The sequence below is a fragment of the Oreochromis niloticus genome, linkage group LG23 (assembly GCF_001858045.2).
Source record: "Oreochromis niloticus isolate F11D_XX linkage group LG23, O_niloticus_UMD_NMBU, whole genome shotgun sequence".
In the NCBI taxonomy this organism is placed as follows: Eukaryota; Metazoa; Chordata; class Actinopteri; order Cichliformes; family Cichlidae; genus Oreochromis; species Oreochromis niloticus.
This window is the reverse complement of record NC_031986.2, coordinates 3,168,411-3,187,784: the sequence shown is the minus strand read 5'-3', so window position 1 is coordinate 3,187,784 and position 19,374 is coordinate 3,168,411. Positions and strand designations below refer to the sequence as shown.

The following is a 19,374-nucleotide window of genomic DNA, read 5'->3' as shown; positions in this document are numbered from 1 at the left end:
TTTGTAAGTTTGGAAAACAAATTTGGCATCGTACTTGTGGATCACAGTGACATATAATGATTAGGCACATGATTTAACAATGACGAGTTTTAGAGCTGTGAGCTATGAGCTATAAGCAATGCAAAGTTTTTCCTAACTTAAAAGTTTGAAATATGTAAGATGTATGAATTCTTTGAGAAATAGGAATTGCCTAAAATGCCTTAAGTCAAAATGTAGTGTTGCATCTACACAGCAGATAGAGTTGTAGAAGCGAAACCGTTGACATCCTCACACACGCAGGCCAAGATATAAATATATACACTGATAGAGAGTATGTTTTTTCAGCTGTGCAACACTTTGAGATCTTCTAAAGACACTATTAGAAGTAATTTTATTGCCAAAACAGTTAACATTTTGTAAATGTGCTGCACACCAGAAAGGCTGCTCAGAGGTCACTAGAGGCAATAACTTGGCAGACCAAAGCAGCAAAAGCAGCAGCACAACAAACTGTAGACACATTAATGTCTGACTCCTCAATGCAAATACCACTTGATGTGCTTATAAACGAACAGCAAGCCGCACCAACTAGAGAACAAAAGAGGTGGTTAAAAGGTGGAGCACAGCCAGAAAATGAAAATGATTTGATGACCTGTAATAGCAAACCAATACTACCAAAGTCCCTACACATATCAGCAGCACTATTGTCAACAGGAGGGGGGGTAGGAGTGGTAGATAAACTTTCAGAAATTTGTCGGAACATGCATGATTTGCCAAAAACATAATGCACATAATGCGCATAATGCACACCACCTCATCCTTTTCATACAATCCACATGAGTTTTATTGAGCTAAATGAAAGCCAAGGCTCAGAATACGCTCTAGTGATCACGTGATCTCAAAATGGCCAGAAATCTATCCAGTAAAAAAGCAGACGCCATCTCAGTAGCAAAATGTTTGTGCAACCATTTTATTTCAATATATGGCATCCCCACTCTGATAAGATCAGACAATGGGACACATATTGTTAATGAAGTAATCAGTAAGGTCTCTGAAGCACTAGGAAATAAAACAGAGACTGAGAAAATGCATGGAAGAAACAGGGAGACCATGGCCTGAGTGTGTAGGCCTGGTAAAAATGTGGATGAGACTGACACAAAGTTCTCAGAAACTCACAACTAAAGAGATTGTTCTAAACAACTCTCCAGTATCTTGCAGGTTGAAACCAGGTGATTGGATCCTGATCAAAGTGCTCCAAAGGAAAAACTGGAGTTCACCAAGGTGGGAAGGTCCTTATCAAATGCTACTCACCACACCAACTGCCTGCAAAATAGCAGAAAGACCGTCCTGGATCCATCAAAGCCAATGCAAAGAAGTGAGTGACAACCTAAACGTTTAGACGCCGACACCCCTAACTCCTGTATGGTGATCTATTGGTGGAGGGAGGGCTGATCGGGTATACCCCGCCTTCTTCTTCTTGCCAGTAGTCTACTCATCAGAGGTCACAGGTGTGTCTGGTCATCATGAAGACGCTTGTCCTCCTAGTGGCTAGTATTGCACTCCTGGTGAGTTTATTAACACTCACCCGAAAGAAAGAAGATGAACAACGCATGGTTTCGATATATACATGACAGCACACCCAGAAAAGACTGCTATGTTTGCTCCTATATGCCCCCAACGACACAATACGCCACCTTGTATGCGAAGGGAATGGACATAATTCAAGCAAAGTGTGCCGCAAGCTACGCCAGCCGTGGGCATCAATTCCAGGGAATCGAGGTCAACCATGAGGAACCTCTCCAGATAGGACTACGAAACGGCACATGTGACGAATGGTTCTGGGTTGACCTGAGAGTGAAGCACAGAAGTGAGGCTAAATCATTCACAGTCTTTCTTGGAAACAATGGGAATTTGAGCCACAGCCTATGCTACTGCCAAGAGAACGGATCCACGCCGATGGGAAACACCACCACCAACTGCGAAGCAGTACAGACACACGCTCCTGGAGGGCCCGTGAAAAGCAACAACATCTCAAATGGCACCTTCTGGGTGCAAGGGATGGCCTGGATCTGTGGCCAACAGGCCTATTTTATCCTTCCTGGGAATTGGACAGGTCAGTGCACTCCCATTTTCATATCTGACCACACTTTCAAGATAACCATGGACGCCACGTCAACTTCAACGTCAACAACAAGGAAAGGACGAAGCACCCCAGACCTCAAGCAGCATGATTCCATATGGGGTTCTGATGTCCCAGAGGAATTTCAACTTTGGACTGAAAGACAAAAGGTTCTGAATGCTTCATGTAAATTCAACGACGGGGTCAGGAAATTGACGCTCTGCGCATTGCAGTAATGCAACACATTGGACATAATTCTCGCCGAGAAAGGAGAACTCTCTTTAACAACACATGTTGCACATACATTCCAGATAATGTGCACTCACCGAACATGACTGATGCTCTGGAAACACTCAGACAACTTCGGGATACACAACAACGAGACTATGCCGCAAACACAGAAGACTGGCTTACGTGGCTTTTAAGCGGCTCTTGGAAGTCCCTGCTGATTAAAGGACTTGTTTTGTTGGTGTTATAATACTGTTACTGTGTCTTTTCACTTCATGTGTCATACCTTGTTTGAAGAACATGGTATCAAAAATGGTAACTGCTTTAATTCATGCTTACATCGCCCTATCACAGAATGATGAAGATGATAATGAGACAGACACTTGGATATAACATACTCACAGAGCCCACTATTTTATGATGTCTTGGCTAAAGATGTCTGCAAGTGGCCATAGACTGATGCACTGTTAGTGGTTGCTATGTACATATATAGAAGGAAAGATCAAACAACAGGAGGGAATGTTAAGGGATTTCTTAGGATTTTAGGATTTTTATTATGTTATGCTTAAAAGTACATTTCATTATCTAAATGTGTTTGCTCTTTCTTATTCAGCTTAACCTCTGCAACTCTGTGCAGACTCCTAAATGGGGAAGTTACACAGGAAGCCTGCAGTTCTATTTTCTCTCTTCCTGTATGTGCTCTCTGAATCAAGACTCTTCCTTTTTACTGCAGCGGTGCGAGTCTCCCTCGACCGCGTACACGTAAACCTGTCTGAGCCTTTTTATTCCAACCTGGGTTGCAATACAGGAAAACTCCTGACAGTGACCGACCCGGCGGGCAGCAATGCTGGAGAAACAGTTCAAGTGGCCTGCCACAGGTCTGGTGGCAGCGGCGTTGCGGCTCAGGTGGCCTGCCACAGGAATGGTGGCAGTGATAAAGCAGCTCTGGCGGGCAGCCGTGGGCCGGCGGCAGGGAAGCAGTTCTGGTGGCCAGCACCGTAGCAGCTCTGGAGGGCAATGACGTAGCACAGCAAACGATCCATGACGTGCAGGCCGTGCTGCATGTGCAGGGTCAGACAAAGCAGGTTTAGGTGGCATGACGTCCTCAGGCGCAGGCGTGGCAAGTGTGGACAGCTCGCAGACCCCCGGTGCACCAACCTCCGGCTCGGACTAAGCAGGTCCCGGTGGCACGGCGGCCTCTGGCTCGGGCAGAGCGGGTTCCCCCCAGCGCGCAGACCTGCAGCTCCAGCTGAGACATGGCAGGGTCTGACTGTAGAGTAAAAGCCATGGGGGTGAGAGCTGAGGATGGCGTGGCTATTACAGGCGGTTGAGAGGATGATGGTGGCGGCGTAGCTGCCACAGGCGTTTGTGATGGTGGTGGCGTGGCAGCTGCAAACGGTTGAGCAGGTAATGGTGTGGAAGCGGCAGACGGTAAAGCAGAGACCAGGGGTCCAGAGGTGGCGGATGCCGTACGCTCAGCCTCTGGAGATGCCCTGGGAAGAATCTCCGTCTCCATGTGGCCTGACCAGGCCTGACCAGGTTGCCTGGCTCTGCGTGCTCTGTATGCTGAGTTCTCTAGCTCTGAGACAACAGACTCAGAGTCAACGTTTTGAAAGATCACAGACGCAGTGCTAGCATTTTCTGGGCTCACTGACTCAGAGACACACAAAGTGGTGTAAAGTGTAGAAGTAAATTTGAATGTAATTTGATACACAAAGAGGTGTTTACAAGGGTTATAGAACTAGTTATGTACCCATTTGGTGGTTGTGTGTTTTGATATTTACATGTTTACACATTTGAATGTTTACACATGCATGTTCAAAGCAGTAATAAGTATGTGTTATATCTACCTAGGTGTTTTCCCTGCATTAATTATGTGTGCCTATGCCAAGAGGCACACATATTACTATTCCTCGGATTTATTATTCTTATTGTGTGGATGCCCTTAAAGGGCTTCCACACTATTGAGTTCCTGTTTCTCTTTATTGTGTGGATGCCCTAAAGGGCTTCCACACTATTGAGTTCCTGTTTCTCTTTATTCTTTATTATTCTTCAAGTTGCTTCCGTACGTTTTTTGCCGTCTATCTACTGCCTCAGTTTTCAGCCGATTTTCTCCGTTCAAACTCTATACTGTTCTGCTCTTTCTGCTAATGTTTGCTATGACTTTTGGTGTTTATTACTCTTATACTTTTTAAAATATTACACTTTTTTCCTTTAATTTGTCCCATTGAAATGAATGGAAAACTTCCACAATTCTGCTAAAACTTGCTTGTTTTTGAAACTTAACTACTTTGTCATACTTTCACCTAGAAACTCCATTCAAACTTTAAAATGTTCTCAGACTATTGGGCTATTCCTGAATGATTCAGCTTTTTCAGATCTTCTACCATTTTAATTTTATACCTCTTTAAGTTTTCAGTTGCAAAATTGTGATTTTTCAGAAAATACATGCGTTGTTATGGTTGCTATGCAATTAACTCAGAGTGTGCACTCGTCCTTTCTGAATTTTCTCTTCATGTCTGAACAACTTCTTGCTACTCGCTCAATTTCCACTCAACCCCCACAAATTATACATCAAGACGTAGGTATTTTTGCTGGCTTTCAGAAAATGTCACCATCATTGTTGTGGGACTTATAGATTTTTTGCAAATCTCCTCAGAGTAACATAAAGTCTCAAAACTCTCCATAGAAACTCAATGGAGAGTTTCTTCAAAATCAGCGCTGGAATTCTCTAATGAGAGGCATTTTCAAATCGTCATATCTCCTTAACGAAACAAAGTTGAGACATGACGCTTGTGCCAATATATCTTCAGACATCCCTGATGCTCACAATTCAAGAATTTTTTCCTCACCTATTACCGTTTGGCCATGAATTACACTTGTTTGAGGGTAGGAAATTTTTCCCTTGCTCAGATTTCTTCAGATTTCAAACTCTGGAAATGAGGCACTTTTTTCTCTCGTCATATCTTTTTGATTGATTTCAACAGAGACCTGAAAATTTCCATGACTGTTCACCAAAGCCTGCTGTTTCTTACGGTGAAAGAATGATTTTGATGCTCCATATAGATTTAGAGTTACAAAACGTTGTTTGAGGGCAAGTCAAGGCAGTTTTGCTTCGCCTCTACTCAGTTACAGTGTATTACAAGTCATATATCTTCAATAATTTATATTTTATCTCTGAATTATGAAGGCCTGAAGTTTTCCCCATCTCTTCTGAACAAATCGGTGTCAGAATGAGCGTTCTAGCCCCTACGGTTAGGAAATTATGGCCATTTGTTCGAGGGGAATCCTGAATGTGAGAAATACACTGCAGAAAACTCATAGCTGTCTCTGTGTCTGTGTGTGTAAGTGCTGATTACAGCAGGTGCAGCCAATTTAGCTGACCTAGATATACCAAGCCCAGACTCTTAACAGCCCCTGTACACTTTGCTCTATGTGTATGTGTGTGTGTATATCAATATTTCTCCCATGTTAAAGTATTACTCCTCCATAATAGTATTTGTGCTAAATCAAAGTACTTCTACTACATCTTAGTACTTCTGCTCAATCATAGTATTTCTGCTAAATCATAGTATTTTTGAAAAATCATGGTATTTGTGCCAAATCATGGTTTGGGGGCAGAACCATAATATTAATTTTATGTTATGAGATTACTACTAAGTGCAGGAATGTCTGTTATGTTATAGTTTATGTGCTGAATATAGTATATCTGCCAAATCATAGTATTTATCCCAAATCATAGTATTTATGCAAAATTACAGTATTTCTGCTAAAAAGCAGAAATAGTACCTTTTAGCAGAAATTTCTGTGAAAAGATATTATTTATGTTAAAACATAGTATTTCTGCTAAATCATAGTATTTCTGCCAAATCATAGTATTTGTACTTATTCATAGTACTTGTGCCAAATCATAGTATTTGTACCCAATCATAGTATTTCTGCAATATGATCGTATTTGTGCCAAATCATGGTATCTTTTTGCCAAATCATGGTATTTGTGCCAAATCATGTTATTTGTGGCCAGTTAAAATTTCTGTTATATTAGTGTTACTACTAAGTCATAGAATTTCTGTTATGTTATAGTATATCTGCTGATTATGGTATATGTGCCAAATCATAGTATTTATAGCAAATCATAGTATTTGTGCTAAAACATAGTATTTCTGCCACATTATAGTATTTGTGTAAAACCAGAATGTCTGCAAAATCATCATATATCTGTTATGTTATAGTATTACTACTAAGGCACAGTATTTCTGGAAAATCATAGTATTTCAACTAAATAATAGTATTTCTCCCAAATCATAGTATTTGTTTCAAATCATAGCATCTGAACCAAATCATATTATTTGTGCCAAAACAGTGTATTTGTACAAAGTCATAATATCTTTTCTAAATCATAGTATTTCAATCAAATCTCAGTAGTTGTGCTAAAATGCAGTATTATTGCCAAGTCATACTATTTCTGCCAAATCATAGTATTTGTACTAAATCATAGTACTTGTGCCAAATTATAGTATTTGTACCCAATCATAGTATTTGTGCCATATCATCGCATTTGTCAGTTCAACTTATTTAACTCTTCTCAACAGCCAAACACCTCTTCTTCACCCCGTTTCAGCAGAATTGTGAGTTTTTTCACCCCTTTTCAGCACAAATCCCAGATTTTTCAGGTGTTTTCAACAGAAATCTCTTTTTCAGCAGACATTCTGCTGATTCACCTTTTTTCAGTGCAACTACTTCTTTACCTCTTTTCAGTAGAAATTCTGCTGATTCACCTGTTTTAAGCAGAATTTTCAGCCTTTCACCTCTTATCAGTACAAATCTCAGTATCTTCTGCTCATTTCAGAAGAAACCTTTTCACCTCTCCTCTTTTCAGTACAAATTTGAACTTCTTTACCCCTTTTAAGCAGAATCATTGCCTTTCCACCTCTTTTCAGGAAAAGTTTCTGTTTTTTCACGTGTATTTAGCAGAATTTTTCAGTTTCTTTACTGCCATACAATTTTTGCAGCTTTTCATCTTTTTCAGTCATTTTCAGCAGACAGCTTCAGCGTTAAGGCATCCACACAGCATTTTCGCAGGAAATGCAAATTTTTCTAGTTGTGTGGATGCCCTAAAAGGGCTTCCACACTATTGAGTTCCTGTTTCTCTTTATTGTGTGGATGCTTTAAGCATCCACACTATTGAGTTCCTGTTTCTCTTTATTCTTTATTATTATTGTGTGGATGCTGGAGGCATCCACACTATTGAGTTCCTGTTTCTCTTTATTCTTTATACTTTATTCTAGTTGCCACTTTTTGCACTTTTTTTGGCACTTTTCTACTTCCACAATTTTCAGCCGATTTTCACCGTTCAAATTTTAAACTATTCTGCTATTTCTGCTAATGATGGCTATGACTTTTGGTATTTTTAACTCTTATACTTTTTAAAATATTAAGCTTTTTATGCTTTTTTTTGTCCCATTGAAATGAATGGAAAACTTCCACAATTCTGCTAAAACTTGCTTGATTTTGAAACTTAACTACTTTGTCCTACTTTCACCTAGAACAACCATTCAAATTTTAAAATGTTCACAAATTATTGGGCTATTCATGAATGATTCAGCTTTTTCATATCTGTTACCATTTTCATCTTATCCCTGTTTAAGTTTTCAGTTTCATCTTTGTGATTTTTCACAAAATACATGCGTTGTTATGGTTGCTATGCACTTGGCTTCCAGTGTGCCACTGTAGGTTTTGCAGTCTTCTCTTCATGTTCGAACAACTTCTTCCTACTTGCTCAATTTTCACTTAACTTCCACAAATTATACATCAAAACGTAGGTATTTTTGCTGGCTTTCAGAAAATGTCACTATCATTGTTGTGGGATTTATAGAATTTTGGCAAATCTCCTCAGACCAACACAAAGTCTGAAAACTCTCCATAGAAAGTCAATGGAGAGTTTGTTCAAAATCACCGCTGGATTTTTCTAATGAGAGGCATTTTCGAATCGTCATATCTCCTTAACGAAGCGAAGTTAAGACATGAGGCTTGTGCCAATATATCTTCAGACACTCCTGACGCTCACAATTCAAGAATTTTTTTCTCATCAATTACCATTTGGCCATGAATTGGGTTTGTTTGAGGGTAGGAAATTTGTCCCTCGCTCAGATTTCTTCAGATTTCAAACTCTGGAAATGAGGCACTTTTTTCTCTCGTCATATCTTTTTGATGGATTTCCACAGAGACCTGAAAATTTCCATGATTGTTCACCAAAGCCTGCTGTCTCTTACGGTGAAAGAATGATATCAATACTCCAAATAGATTTAGAGTTAGAAAGCGTTGTTTGAGGGCAAGCCAAGGCAGTTTTCGCTTGCCTCTACTCAGTTATGGTGCATTAGAAGTCAAATGTCTTCAATAATTCATATTTTAATGATAAAGTGTCAACACTTTAAGATTCCCCCATCTCTTCTGAACAAAACGGTGTAAGAATGACTGTTCTAGCCCCTACGGTTAGGAAATTATGGCCATTTGTTTGAGAGGAATCCTCACTATGAGAAATTCACTGCAGAAATCCTGTCTCTGTGCTCTGTGTGTGTAAAAACGGCTGCACCTGTTTTGGCGGGAAAAAGTACACAGGCTCTCTGATTGGTGGATTCAAATTTAGCAGCTCCCAGGCTGCTTGACTGAGCTAGAAACTTGATTTTTTCTCCCTGTGTGTGTGTGTGTGTGTGTGTGTGTGTGTGTGTGTGTGTGTGTGTGTGTGTGTGTGAGACAGAGAGAGAGAGAGAGAGAGGGCGAGAGAGAGTTTTTATTGGAGCATCTTATTGTATGATTTAAATTCAATATATTTAGACTGGTTGACTGAATTTGATCCTGTGTGTGTCTCTCTGTGCTTGTGGGACTTTTTGCAGCTGTTCATTTTGCTTTTCCAATTTTTATATTTAAGTTATTACTATTGTGCTAAGTCATAGCATTTGTGCTGCTTTTCAGTATTTGTGCTAAATATAGCATTTGTGCTAAATCATACTATTTCTGCTATTTTATAGGATTTGTACTTAATATAATATTTCTGCTTAATTATAGTATTTGTGCTAAAACATAGTATTTCTACTAAACGCAGTATTTCTGGGTAATCATAGTATTTCTATGTATTCCTGCCAGCTCCTCAGGAAGCCAATCCTCTGTGAGGACTGTAATTTTCAAATTGACATATCAAGTCATGCACGGCTTCCCAGCCAGCCAATCATGTCTGAGTCCTGGCACATTCAAATTTGCATATTGGGACCTTCATGGCTTCCCAGCCAGCCAATCATATCTGAGTCCTGGCACATTTAAATTTCATATTGTTCCCTTCATGGCTTCCCAGCCAGCCAATCATATCTGAGTCGTGGCACATTTAAATTTGCATATTGGGACCTTCATGGCTTCTAAGCCCACCAATCATCTATGTCATATATCTCTAATATTTCATATTTTTATTTTAAATGTCTTCTGAATAAAACGGTCTAAGAATGACCGTTCTAGCCCCTACGGTTAGGAAATTATCGTCATTTGTTTGAGGGGAGTCGTCATTATGAGAAATAGACTGCAAAAATCCTGTGTCTCTCTGTGCTGCGTGCACCTGTTTTGGCGGGAAAAAGTGCACAGGCTCTCTGATTGGTGGATTCAAATTCAGCAGCTCCCAGGCTGCTTGACTGAGCTAGAAACTTACTTCTCTCTCCCTGTGTGTGTGTGTGTGTGTGTGTGTGTGTGTGTGTGTGTGTGTTTGTGTGTGTGTGTGTGACAGAGAGAGAGAGAGAGAGAGAGAGAGAGAGAGAGAAAGCCTTTTTATGGGATGATCTCATTGTAAGATTCAAATTCAATATATTTAGACTGGTTGACTGAATTGGATCTTGTGTGTGTGCGTGTGTGAGAGAGAGAGAGAGAGAGAGAGAGTGAGGGAGAGAGAGAGAGAGAAAGCCTTTTTATGGGATGATCTCATTGTAAGATTCAAATTCAATATATTTAGACTGGTTGACTGAATTGGATCTTGTGTGTGTGTGTGTGTCTGTGTGTGTGTGACAGAGAGAGAGAGAGAGAGGGAGAGAGAGAGAGAGAGAGAAAGCCTTTTCATGGGATGATGTCATTGTAAGATTCAAATTCAATATATTAAGACTGGTTGACTGAATTGGATCTTGTGTGTGCGTGTGTGTGTGTGTGTGTGTGACAGAGAGAGAGAGAGAGAGAGAGAGAGAGAGAGAGAGAGAGAGAAAGCCTTTTTATGGGATGATCTCATTGTAAGATTCAAATTCAATATATTTAGACTGGTTGACTGAATTGGATCCTGTGTGTGTGTGTGTGTCTCTGTGCATGTGTGTTTCCATATGTGTCCATATTTGTGATTGTGTGGCTGTTATATATTTTTTTATCGATTTTTTTTCATTTAACAAGTATATTTGAAGGACCCTTAGCATGTTCAGCATTTTTTCAGCTGTCCATTTTGCTTTTCCAATTTTTCTGTTTAAGTTATTACTATTGTGCTAAATCATAGCATTTCTGCTGTTTTATAAGATTTTTGCTAAATTTAGTATTTCTGATTAATTATACTTTTTCTACCAAATCATAGTACAGTATTTTTGCTTTTTATAGGATTTTTATAGGATATTTATATTGCTTGATATAGTATTTCTGCTTATTATAGGATTTGTGCTTAATATAGTATTTCTGCTAAATGTAGTATTTATGCTTAATCATAGTATTTCTATATATTTCTGCCAGGTCCCCAGGCAGCCAATCCTCTGTGAGGACTGAGGCATTCAAATTTACATATCAGGGCCTGCACGGCTTCTCACCCAGCCAATCCTATCTTAGGGATGCAACATTCAAATTTACAAATCAGGGCCTGCACGGCTTCCCAGCCAGCCAATCATATCTGAGGTCTGCCCTTTCTTCTCTCGTCATATCTCAGCAACAGATGTACAAAGAGCAATGCAAATCACAGTCAAAGTACACCAAAGTCCGCTGATTCACCCAGTACAAGAATTATGCTTCTAGTCCAACTACTTTTTGAGTTACACGACGTTTTATAACTCCAAAAAACGGCGTTTTTCGCCTCTCACCGCAATCTAATTCTGACTGCTCATCACCCTGTTTTCCAGGCGCTCGCTCTCTTTCCCAATTCTGCAAACATTTATGATTTTAGCAGCTTTTGTAATATGGACCTCAGATTCTTGTTAACACTCCATGGCACAAATACTGTTCCCTTTAGGCTCTGTGTATGTGTGTGTGTATCAATATTTCTCCCATTTTAAAGTATTACTCCTCCATAATTGTATTTCTGTTAAATCAAAGTACTTTTACTACATCTTAGTACTTCTGCTCCATCATAGTATTTCTGCTAAATCATAGTATTTTGCCAAATTATGGTTTTTGTGCCAAATCATAACATTTGTTTTATGTTATAGTATTACTACTAAGTGGAGGAATTTCTGTCATGTTACAGTATATGTGCTGATTACAGTATTTCTGCTATATCAGAATCAGAATCGTGTTTATTGGCCAAGTATATGTGCAGACAAATACAAGGAATTTGGTTCCGGTAGATGGTGGCTATCAAGCACAGCAATGTAAAACACACACACACACACACACACACACACACACACACACACACACACACACATCTATATATACATTACACATGCATACACATACATACACAAAGCTGTGTAAACCAACTATAAATAACTAAACTTATGTACATAAAATACAGAAATGAAATGAGGTGGAATGAATACTACAGAATCTACATAAGGTGCAGTTGCAGTCTGGCAGTGGGGAGCAGTGTGACAGGTCAACTGTTTAGGAGGGAGATGGCGAGGGGAAAGAAACTGTTCCTGTGTAGGGTGGTCTTGGTTTGCAGGCTTCTGTACCGTCTGCCAGAGGGTAGCAGGTCAAAAAGTCTGTCTCCAGGGTGTGAGGGGTCTGTGATGATTTTCCCTGCTCATTTCCTGGTTCTTGAGAGGTACAGATCCTGGATGGAGGGCAGGGGGGCACCGATGATCCTTTCTGCTGCCCGTACAGTCCGCTGCAGTCTGCTCCTGTCCTGTTTAGTGGCTGTTTAGTATTTCTACTATATTAGTAGTAATATACCTGTAGCTTTTTTTGCCCCCCCCCCCCCCCCCCCCCCCCCACACCCCCACCCCTACCCCCACACCCCCTCCCTATCCCCCTCCGCGTCCATGTGCGCGCGAACGGACCTTGCGCGTGCATGTGCGCGCGAACGGACTTGCGAGTTCAGAGATCGTATGTTTACATGTGTTTAATAGCGTTTTATTTAATGAAACCATTATGTGTTTTAATTAAACTCTTTTTAAAGGATTGTATAGGTCTCAGAGTTCTGTTATTTAGACATAGATGATTTAATTTAACTAGTTTAGGGGTATTTTTCTTTAGGGCTCTGAAACACACACAGAGGCTAATAGTTTTTAAACAGAAAGTTTTTCCACCTTCTAAAAACACATATTCACACGCAGCATTTAATTTAACTGTTTTAGGAGCATTTTGCTTTTTTCTTTAGGGCTCTGAAACACACAGAGGCTAATAGTTTTTTAAACAGAAAGTTTTTTCCACCTTCTAAAAACACATATTCACACACAGCATTTAATTTAGCTAGTTTTAGGGGTATTTTGCTTTTTCTTTAGTGCTCTGAAACACACAGAGGTTAATAGTTTCAAACAGAATACCACAAACAGCAGGCATTCCTTTAGAAATAAACAGGGATTCTTAATTCTGCAACATTTAGACAGAGGGGGGGGGGGGGGGGTTACAGTTAGACCCCTACAGTCAGCAGAAGAGGCCATCCTTATCAAGAGCATCTCAATTGTACTGCCATAGTTTTCAATACAAACAGTCTCCTTTATCTCATGGCAGAGGTCCGGCTGTGCTAGGTCCATCGGAGCCACTATAGCTTTTATCATGCCATTACACTTTGTACTGACCATCCTCCAAACAGGCATCACCTTTGTTTACACCTTTATCTCTACATCTCAGAGGCCAGCTGAAACCAAGCCCCACACCTATATAAAAAAACGCCCTAATCAAACACCCTGTATTTTTCCTCACTACTTCACATCGGTCCTTGAGAGCATAACACTTTCGTTCATCAGCACGAGCATTTTACTTTTAATTTAACTAGTTTAGGGGTATTTTGCTTGTTTCTTTAGGGCTCTGAAACACACAGAGGCTATTAGTTTTCAAACAGTGTCACAAATAACATGTATTCCTTTAGAAATAAACTGTGATACTTCTAAAAACAAACAAACACATATTCTTTCCTCATGACTAGCCAATTCGCCATTTTATTTAAATATCTGAATTTTCGGAATGATGATCCAAGCGGGACACAGAGGCTGCTAGTTTAATGCACCAGAATGCAAATATAAATAAAAGCATGACTATCCTGAGAGCCTAGCTGCAGCGACACCTTTCTTTCAGACGGATGCCTGGATGTGCGTTGGAGCCGACTGTGCTACCCGCACACAGCGTTTCTGACCTACGGGCGCTGCTTATACAACAGAGAAAAGCAACAATACAGCGTGTTTCTCTGCTCCAAGACATCGGTGGGCCTTTCACACGGTAAGCATGTCTGTTATACCCAGCACATAAATGTCTGTATGTCAGTGCTGATTATACAAACCCTGTTTAAAATGTGACACATACGTTGTCCGAAAACAAATCCTCTAAATTTGCAAAGTTACTGATTTAAAAATATATTTTCGAATTTTTAGTTGCATGTCAAACACACGATAGACTCTTGAGCGTATTTATTTATATAGCTACATTCACAACGGTACAACCATGCTAAATAAAAGATACCCAAGCACCAAAGCACTCTAATGCAAGCCTCTAAACTACATGTTGATAAGTGCATGAAGTTAACCTCTACAGCTGAAAACAGTATGTATCCGCACTCCGAGGGTCTGCTGAATTGTTTTTAATATTGCGCTTTTTCACGAACTGCAGATGATGAATTCCTCTTTATTGGACATAGTGTCCTTAAGCTATTGTTGCTCATACTTACAGAGTTCCCTAGCTACTTCTTTACTATGTCAGTAAACTTTTCGAAAAGGAAGGTGTTGTAGATTTAAAGAAACATCCTAATTGAAGCAAAGGCAAAAATTGGAATGAATTTTATGTGACTGTTCATATTAAAGCCAACAACAAGTGAAAATCCAAAACCGACTCCAATGCTTTGTATTAATGATCTCCCTCTCTCTCTCTCTCTCTCTCTCTCTCTCTCTCTCTCTCTGTGTGTGTGTGTGTGTGTGCGTGAGTGTGAGTGTGTGGGTGCCCTCACAGAAGGAAGGTCACAGCAGGAGCTTTTTCAAACGTGTTTCCAATCATCTTTACAAGAAGTGTAGCTCATACAATGGTATTATTGTATTATTTGCGATACTTTATAAATATGAAACTCTAAAGATTTGGAGTTCATGCAAATTGTGAAACAAGAATCTAAATATTTGTGTCACAATGATTTCTATAAAAGCATGTTGTTTATGGGGATAATGTAACAAATCTTTTGTGGCCCTATTAATGATCAATGGTAATTGAAGAGGAAGTTGAACCCAGGCTCTGGACATTTTCATGACAAGCGACAGCGCAGACATCTGCTAATGAGAGAACATGTTTTATCATCATAAACACTGTGATATGAAGCATCGTTAAAGTGTCACTTCAGTAATGTTTTTAATAGATGACTTTAAAACACTAAACTCTAATTTCTGTGGTTTATTTTAAGCTTACAGAATATAACATGTGGTAAGACGATGAGTTTTACTTCTCACTGTCCGTGTTATGTGTATCTATTTATCATGTATGCTACTTTGCTCTGTGGACTGTAAAATGTTTCATTGTGTTCATGAAATAAACCAGACTTTCACAGTCTGAATCTTTTACTGTTTTTTCTGCTTTTGTTCACTACAAGTTTGACAAACCCACAGACATCCAGAGTTAACTTGCTAACAATGTGGAGCAGTCTCAGTGTATTTAGCTGCTTTTTCCCTAAACACAACCAACTGAGAGAAACGCTTGCAGGCCTCACTTGGTCATTTTGAACGTTGAAGGAGATTTGTTCCATAGACACCTTATACTAGTGTTCTATTTAAATTCAGATTCCTTTTATAGTTTGCAGTTTCTTTACTAACACATTTGTAGATAAGTTTATTGCTGAACCACACAGCTAGCAGTCTCACTCACTCTCAAGGTTTGAAGTTTTGTGTGTGTGTGTGTGTGTGTGTGTGTGTGTGTGTGTGTGTGTGTGTGTGTGTAATGGTTTAGTCTATCAAACCTTACCCTTTTTCTCCCCAGTATCACAACAGTATGACTCCCAAAGTACGGATCAGTAAACAACCAATGATTCTAAAGCCAGAACAGAAAGATACAGTTGGAAGATGCATGATTGCATTTTATGACGCATAGTAAAACTACCCCTCTTCTTCTTCTCTGTGTTGTTGTTGTTGTTCTTGTGTGTGTGTGTGTGTGCCTTAGAAGTCAAATAATACATTAGCCACACTTAAAAATACAAAAAAACATCTGAATTCATTTAGAACTGAGATTCTAAGTTGTAAGCAGAAATCTTATCCTCAGCCACAAACATGTTTCCCCACTTTCACAATGCTGAGGTGTCAAATCCACAACCCAACAAATGGTTTGTTACACGCGGGTGTGAAGGGCAAGCTTTACTTACACAGCCTCACACACAGTAGATTTTTAAAGTTTTTGGGGACAATGGTTTAGCACAGATGTAACTTCTACTTTTGATAAAAACCATCCACCTGTTTATTTCTTAAGAAATTAAGCTCTTATTTATACAGGCCTACACAATAATAGACACCGTGTGCTCTGTGACATTATAGTCTTCTACTTCAGCGTTCATTGGTTTGCATTTAATCTCTCAACCTTTCAGGTTGTTATGAACGACTTATATTTCTAACATTTTGTGATATAAAAGTGAACCATGTGGGGTTTTTTAAATTTTCTGTGTGATGGAATGACTTAAGACACGAGTTATTTAAACAATTCTAAATGACAGTGTGATGGCCATAGTACTTTATGCTGGGCCAAATATGTTAAGGATAATGTTTATCAGCGTAAAATTGCAAAGAACCTTTGAATAGATTATAACATTTGTAAACAGTTACCTCAGAACCTGTACTGTCAGCCCTATGTATGTATGTAAGGTGAAACTTTCCACAGTACTTAACTTAAGTAACTAACACATAAAGTCACCCTTTACCAATAATCCACTGCTCCTTGAAAAAAGTAGCACAAACAGACAACTGACTCAGCAATGATGAGTAGAGCTATCCGAGGATGAGACTCAAGCGGAAGAAAATTAAAGTTTGGTTTTTGCGGCTCGAAAAATTAAAGAAAGTATGTTTAATAATTCAACAAGACCAGCACTTTCAACACACGTACATTCAAATTTGGATCAGACTAACATCGATGTTGTTCAATAGTTTTTATCCGTTCAAAAAAGCCATTTTACGGCTTTAATGTTCCAGCTGATAAGGAGAATGAGTGCATTTCATCAATGGGCGTCCAAAGGCTTTAAACATCCGCTTTGTCTGTAAAGACAGTATCAAACTACAGAGCATTGTTTTACTAAAATTCAACATTTTCAGATGAAAATTGGCTGTTTTTTCACTGTAACACTCCCCTCATTGCCATTTTTAGGATATTCTCGGTGATCCCATTTTTATCATATTTATGCTTTTGGGACTGAGGGCATCTAATACGTACGTCGTCACAGTGTATTGTACTACCAACTGTGAGGGCTCTGCTTTGCTTTGAGCAGACTGTTTTTTATTTTGTCTCCTGAGTGTGTGTTTTTCAAACGAGATCCTCCTCCTCAGTTTGATTTTGTTACCACAAACTTTGTGTAAAGTTCACAACAGAGGTAAAGAGATTTAAACATCCCAGTTTAAGGAGGCAGGGGTTGGACCAGCTGCGCAGGGCAGGTGAAACAGAGAGTGTCAGGGGAGATGTGCAACAGAAGCAGAGGGAACATTTTACAAGATGATAAATGGCACATTTAGGTGATTAAGGATTTGTTGACAAGATTAAAAGACACGGCCGTCAGAGTTCAACAACATTACAGTTTGATTAAATAAAAGTTTTAAACTACACAAGGTTCATTTTCTCCTCTGATAGTAATCATATTAACATGTCAAGAAAGAAAGAGTACAAAGAAAAATAGTAAATGTGTGTCTAATTCACTCTTCCTGTGAACCTTATATGGTGAACCTTATATGGTGATGGCCAGAGGGGCCGATGGCGCGATATGGCAGCCTAGCCTCTGTCAGCCTGCCCAGGGCAGCTGTGGCTAAACAGTAGCTTGCCGCCACCTGTGTGTGAATGTGAGAGTGAATGAATAGTGGCATTGTAAGCAATTTGGGTGCCTTGAAAAGCGCTATATGAAATCCAATCCATTATATTATTATTATCATATTATATCATCCCTTAATATGTTCGGTGTTACAAACTTGAAGAATCAGAGAAAAGATCATCAGACATTAATCTAATCAGTTTCAGCCTTCATTCATTCATATTGAAAAGTTGAAATCTTCCCTGCTAGACCAAGTGTAGCGTTTAACACCGTTGGCCATAACATTTTATTACAGCTATTATTAAATGGAGAGGCCTCTTCACACACCGAGGTTAATTATGAAGCTCCACAGGCTTCTGTGCAAAGACCAGTTCTGTTTACATTATACGTGCTTTAGAAGACATAGCGTACATTTTCACTGCTATGCATATGATACCCACTTTTATTGGTTAAACTGCCGGATGTCTTAGACACATAATGAGCTTTAATTTCTGCTTCTAAGTTCAGATAAAACTGAGGTATCGTAACGGGGCGTAAAAATCTTAGAAACACTGTCTAACAAATCCTTACTCTGGACGGCATTGCCTCGAGTAGTCTGTTGTAGTCATTTGACGCATTATAAGTAAAATTGAAACATACAATCCATAGCACAACATCAACATTTATTTATATACAAAATAAAAATGCTTTTTTACAGAAAAGAATTGTAACTTCATATTTATCAACGATTACGTGGGTACATAGGGTAAGTCCTCATCATTATCCCATAGCGGTTCCGGTAATCTCTCAGGACCTTGGAAGGGTGGCCATGCCCAGTCTACTCATCAATGTCTGGAGAGTCGCCGAAATACAAAAATCTTCCTCGTTGTCAGTGTCCATAGTCCACAGTTGTGGTGGTGAAGGGGGTGGGCTCCACTCTGATACTGGTGATACGGTGCGTCTTCACTCCAATCTTCAAATGCAGGGTTGGGATGGCTCTTCAGAGAGTAAAGATTGCCCAGCATCACTGATAGTACCAAGTACCAAGTATGTACCAGGTTCAGCCACTTTGATGGTTGATTGAGCAGAAGGCTGGAAGATGCCATTTTCATGGAGAATTTCAAGCCCAACAGATGAAAATTAGCGCTCTTTCCAAAGTTGCAACTGCTAGAGAGACACGGTGGCCAACTCTACGGTTTTTGAAATTGTTGCCACTCCTACCCAACCTTTAAGATCAACCCACTTCCAGATCGCGCCCCCTCCTGTTATTTTAAAAGAACACCGCCGTCTCAATCCTTCAAACCTTTCTAGCTCAAAACCAGAAGTATGGCCTCTACAGCCCTGCGCCACACTGAGGAGGAGGAAAGTTCTGCGGCCGAGGCACAATAGTACCCGACACGCCCGGTTACTATCGCCCCTTGGAGAAGCAGCAGCAGCATGCCGACGAGCTTGACGGTTGGCATCTTCTTTTTTCATCGATACCGTGAAACCGCGGTGTTCATCTAGTAAACCTAGTAATCAACAGGTACCTCACTGACGAATGCAACGGCTGTAAGTCCGATCACCCCCGCCAGAAACAACACGAGTGTGTGCAAGTCTTGGAGGATGACTTTACGCTGAAAATTATCACAGCATCAGAAAAAGACTCCTCACCCCACGTTTCATTCCATCTATTCAACGGCTTCTGATTGCTCGCAACATCAAAATGGACGACGTCAAAGTC

At 39.8% G+C, this 19,374-nt stretch overlaps 1 protein-coding gene across 2 annotated transcripts in view; it reads left to right on the top strand.

Annotated features, from left to right (window-relative positions):
* Positions 1-19,374, top strand: part of LOC109197015 (ATP-dependent DNA helicase PIF1) — a 933,009-nt gene that overhangs the window by 890,614 nt on the left and 23,021 nt on the right. The window lies entirely within an intron of this gene.